The following is a 6,000-nucleotide window of genomic DNA, read 5'->3' on the forward strand; positions in this document are numbered from 1 at the left end:
TAGCTTCCTCCTCAGGGTGGGGCAGGAAGGTTTGCTTTCCTGTGTGGGAACAATCCACCTACTACTTCTCATCTTGAGTTGAGACTCTTCTCCAATATGCAGAACCCCTTAGAAATACCAGACCTCAATTTCTCCATGTTTAAGTAGTGTCTGTACTACTGCCCAAGTAGATTTTAAATGCACTGAATAGGATGTTAGCATTTTGCACTTGAATTTAATTCACTTCAGGTTCTTTTGGCCCGTTTCCTTGTTATAAATTAGTAGCAAAGCTGTTGAATTAACTTGGTCTGATTTCAAAGTTGAGCAAGGAATCCTCAAACAACAGCTACTTTATATGTCAAATGTTCCTTTTGAGGGCCTGGTCATATAAAACTGCGAAGTTTGAACTACCCTGGTCTTGGGGGTGAATTGCCCCAAACTTCTATGTATCTGATCACTGTGTAAACTGTTTTTCTTCATTTGTGTTTTTCTGCAAAAGAAACTGTCATTCATGCTTTGTGTAATGCCTGTAAAAAGTACAAGCCAATGAAGAATCAGACTCTATGTATTTCTAGTGTATTTGGCTGATTAAAAAACTTAATTAGGAAGCTAATTCAGAAATGCTTTTTTTTTTTTTCCAGAGAGTACTGAAACAAAGGATTTTCATGCTGTTTGTTAAGGATGGGTTCAGACAGAAGAGATGGAATAATATATTTAATGACTTTAAAATGTGGTTAAAGCAGTTCCCTTGTACTTCATTTTCTGTACCATTCCAAAGGAATTCCAGTAAGAAATCTAAAAAAAAAACTTTTGAAAAAATTTTGAAAGACTGTCTCAAATGAGAGGAAAGGAGTATTTGAGAATTGGAATTCACCTGTGGACAGGAAGATTTGCAGAGTGAAATAGCTGCTATGCAAGTGAAATGTATATGCACATGAAAGAGCATTTATACTAACTTTCTCCCAACATAGCATACCAGGAGTTCTATAGTATCTTCCTTTGGTAACTATTGCTTTCACTTTTTCTGGTTCTTTTAAAATAAACGGTTCAAGAGCTCCATCTTTGGGTTTGAGGTGCTATTGTAAAAAAAAAAAAAAAATTGCATTAAGCATTACCTAAACCTCCTATAAGTTATGTAATGTACATCTTCTCATACCTTATCAGTTTGCAGTGCTTAATATTTCTAGATACATTTATACCGCTTCATTTTGATAAACTTTGAATACTCTCTTTTTAATATAATTTTCAATTTTTCTTTTTTCAACTTACTTGGTTTTGGTGGATTATGATTTTCCCTTTCCATTATGATACATAAATCAATTTGACAGTTTCATAAAATATTTATGGACCATGAGAGAAAATAATGGCAGATGGAATTTTAAAATAGGCTGTTTTTCAGGTAGGCTTTGTTATTTGTTAGAAATAAGTAGGCTTTTATTAAAATGAGAACATATGCTGATTTCTGTCAGTGGGGAATCTGTTCAAGTTCTTTTGGGAGCGGAATTTTAATGAAACATTAATTTTGTTTCTGCCAGGGCAGCAGAGTTCTAAAAGGCTTAAATATTACAGTGAAAAAAATTCAATCTATTTTATTTTTCAATAAAAAGCCCCTAATTATTCCATGAAGTCTTTGGGGAAAATAAAGTTATTTGAAATATTTTGCTCCTTAAAGTTGTGAAAGCGATACATAGCAAAAAAAAAAAAAAAAAAAGTGAAGTAAATTAAACTGTTAATTGCAGAAATCCACCACCTGTGAGATACTCTTATCAGTATCTTCTGTTGCTTTTTATTTTCTTTCCTTCTCAAGTTTAATTTCTTCCTACTTTCTAGGTAACTTCAGTGGCATACTCAGCTGACATTCTGACATGACAAGTACAGACAGTCCTTTTAACTTACCCCAATTGTCTTGTCCTTAGAGCCAGAGAATTTGCCTTGCTTCTGTTTTCCATAACAACACTATAGAGAAATATAATTGCAATTTTTGTAATATAAGGGGTGACTTAATGATTACCCATTATTGCTTAAATTACTCTTTAACTCAAGATAAATCAAACCCAAGTTGTGATTTGAGCCCATATTTCTTCTTGTCCCCAGAAAATATCTCAATCTGGAACCAGTTCATGTGACTATTGTTGCTTTTAGTTTTTGACTACTGAATCTAAGTTTGCAACAAGCACCAATCTGGTGTATTTAGCTATTTAGCCTGACTTCTTAAAATAACTGCTACTGATGATATGTTCAGTATTTTATTGTTGCCTTTTGTATTTGAGAGATTCTCCTCCATTTTAATTTATTTTCTTTCCCGGATTTCTCCAAACAAATTAGAAATCACAATGCCTTAACTCCCTGTTACTCACATTCTTTCCAAGCAGAAGGTGGAGACAAAGAACACAAAATGCTGAGAGGCTGAAAGCTGTCCTCATCTTTCTGCTGGCTCCAGTTCTGCACCTCAGGAAACTCTGTCAGAGAACCCCAGATCTCACTTGTACTGGAATGCATCCTGAACTAAATGTCAGTTTTATTCAGGAAGCTTTGAACATCTTGCAAACCTCTGCAATCTTTATGGATGTTTTTAATTTCTATTTAAAATAAACAAAAATTACAGCAGAAATAAAATACCTTATATTTCATCTCATGAAGAAATTAGGAAGGTCACAGTCATGACAGAACCCAAGTTCATTGCTTCATTGAGGGTTGATGTATATATGGATTGACCTGCTGACTGAAGGCATTGTAACAGGGCAGCTGAATTTTATCCATGTTTTAGACAGTGTTTATTCCCCTTTTCCTCATTATGGACAGCCTTAATTTAAAATGTGACAGGTCTTTTTAAAACATGAATATATTTAAATTTAAACTTAAGGTTTTTTTTTAGAATAAGGGTGCTTTTCTAATTTTAGGTCTTTGGCTTTGTTTTTTCTTGCTGCAACGAGTCATGGTTGCAAAGATATTAAGCAGATATTCACTGAATAGCCATTGAAGAAAACAACTATTAAAGAGTGTATATTAACATACAGTATGATGATTGTTTTTTCTTAAAAATTAAGTAGTTGTATTGATGCCATTGTTCTGTCTTCCAAGTTGAACTCTTAAAGAGTTTTTAAGTGTGGCACCAAGACAAAACAGCTTAAAAATAGTGGGATATATTTTATTAACACTGTTTTTCTTTAAATATAAAGTAATAAATTCAGTGAAATTATTTTTAAAAGCAAAGGCTCTTCTTTATTAAATCCCCTGTTACTGAATCATTTGAAATAATTTTAAGTGTTTTGATTGATTACAATTCTGGACTGACTGATGTATGCTTATTAGGTCATCCCACAGAATTTTAAAGTTTTCTCAATATTTCTTTGGATTCTTGCTCATAATTGTCACAAAAACAAGATAATTATTTTCTGTGATTTTTTTAACAATAAGAACGGTCTCTCTACACTTGTCTGTAGCACTGTTTACTTCAAAATATTGCTTTCATCGACTGTAGGTATTCCAACTTTATCTAACTTGCTATGTTCACAAAGTTTGTTTACCTGAGCCTGTAGTAAATTCCTCCTCAGGGTGGAGCAGGAAGGTTTGTTTTCCTGTGTGAGAAGAATATGTTATGTTATATTCTAAAAAAAAAAAAAAAAAAAAAAAAGAAGTAAGAAAGTATTTCTTTCTAAGTTGCATGCTTCTAACTTCAGACAAAGTTACCACTTTATTTTCTCATTAAAAAAACAATTACTGGATAATCTTAGAGTTAAATTTTTCTCTAAAGGTGAAAAAATTCAGGGAAATAATTTAAACATTTCTTCTATTAGTTTATAATATTATTTAATACTCAATAATGGCTCTAAGTGGTATAAAGGTTCATGTTATTAGTGTATTTTTTCTCTCTTCTGACTCTAATACCTGTAAACATGACTACTGCTTGAATGGCTCAGTGAAAGTTGAAAGATAAAAGGTAAGATTTAAATGTTTAATCTCAACTCTGTTTCCAAACAATTTAGTATTAAGAAAGAATATTTTCACTATGTCTGGTACAGAACATTGTGAGTATACTAAGCTTGGCTCCTGTGCTCTTTTGAGATGCAGGGCAACATCTTTATTTTAAGGTGTGTTTTTCTTTTTTCCCCACAAAAATTTGGTTAAATCCAATCCTGCAGTTTTAAAATATCTGATATTAATCTTCTTTTTTTGGAACATCATCTAATCTAAGGTAATATTTTTATGATGGAGAAACTATGAACAAATAAGAACAATAGCAGAGAAACTCAATTAAAGAGAAAGAAATGATTTTGAAAGGAAAAATAAAATATGCAGATTTTCTTTCAGCCTTCATTTTCTATCAGATGTCCTTCTGTATCCCATGATACATGCTTACAAAACATGTCATGGAAATTTACAGTGGTATGATAGAATTTACCACCTTGGCAGATTATGATGATAATAACACGATAATTTTGTTACTTGCGGGTGCATAGGGCTTTTTTCCCACTGATCCAGAGAGAACAAAGTGACTTTGAGGAAATTAAAAAAATGTGAAGAGGGAAACACGTGCAACATATAAAATTTTGCCCCAGTAAACTACTAATAAACCTGCTGGTTAGTAAAATTTGAGAAAAAGTATTAAAGATTTACATTTGAAAATGCCTAATCAGATTGGCAAATGCATTAACATGTAGAATTCCTAGCAGTTTTCATGGTTCAAGGTTAGAAATGGAAACCTGTAAATGGCATTTATTTCCATGATATAGTATTGTACAACTGGAAATGTATAATATGCTGTTTTCTGCATTATATGGTATAGTAAAAAATCTGACTATTAGCTAGGATGGCCTATTGATTTTAAGAATATCAAAATTCCTTTTCAGAAAGATGCCTCTAATGATGTAATTGTCTGAATAATCTAGTATGGCATGACAACCTCATATCATTGTTTCTACATGGAGTATGTTGGGTTGCTTGCATATTTGTTGTTTTTCTCAAATAATAAGGATTGCTTAGAGATCATGACTGGCTCATCAACAATATATTTTGAAGTCTGAGCAGGGAACCCAAGTTTTGCTTTTTTGTTTCCTTTTATGTATGTCTCAATTACCCTTTAGTGTAATTTCATTTTTTACAAAGAATAAGAAGACAGTTATGATTGTGAACCATTAATCCTTTTACAAGGCAAATCCTATCCTATTTGCTTTTCTCTTAGTCTATACGAGCATCAGCACTCTGTCCTTGGTTTGATATTTTTCTATTACACAATCTGAAATACTATTTATATCATAGTGGTTCTTCATTCTTAATCCTTTACATGCCAACCTTCACGGTAGAGCACCTCTCATTTATGTGATTTTTATCTAGTACTGCCCTGTGTTTTTGCTCTCAATCTGATGATGGACTTTGCCCTCTGAATTTTTAACATTCTTTGCCTCAAAATGGTCTTGTTTATATTTAAGGCTGTGGGCAATGTCCTTGTAGTTGAAGCTGCTAATCTCCCTTTGGATGCATATATTCAGGTTACCTGAGTGCCCTGCAGTGTAACTGATATATTTTGATGCCCAGTCTGTGATGCATGACAGACACAGTCAGGAGTGTTGTCATGTATCTATGCACTGAACCTCATCTGATCTGACAGAAGAAAACCTCTGATTCACAATTAACAAAAATTGCCCATTTCACTCCTCTGGCTTCTGTTTACTCAAACTGCAGTTTCATCGGTGTAGGACAGAAAACCATGGAGACCTCAGACTTCTTCCAGTTGACAGGGTTAAATCCCTTAGGGCAGATTGCTTGAGTAGTATCCCAAGTTACTATGCCAACCTTGGTTCAGCAGAAAAAAAGACTGGTTACAGGGATTCTTGGCTCTGTGGCAACTTCAGGTATACTGCAGTCAGCAGCAGGAGGGCAAAGACCATTTCAGTAAGAGAAGAAAACTTATGATTCCTTGATTTAACTTTGTACAGGGATGAGTTAGGTTTGGGAAAAAGTATTTTTTAAAAATGGCAATCAAAGGACTTAATCTTCAGTCACCACAACCTGGTAAATATG

Source organism: Lonchura striata, chromosome 1 (genome assembly GCF_046129695.1).
Source record: "Lonchura striata isolate bLonStr1 chromosome 1, bLonStr1.mat, whole genome shotgun sequence".
NCBI classification, from domain to species: Eukaryota; Metazoa; Chordata; class Aves; order Passeriformes; family Estrildidae; genus Lonchura; species Lonchura striata.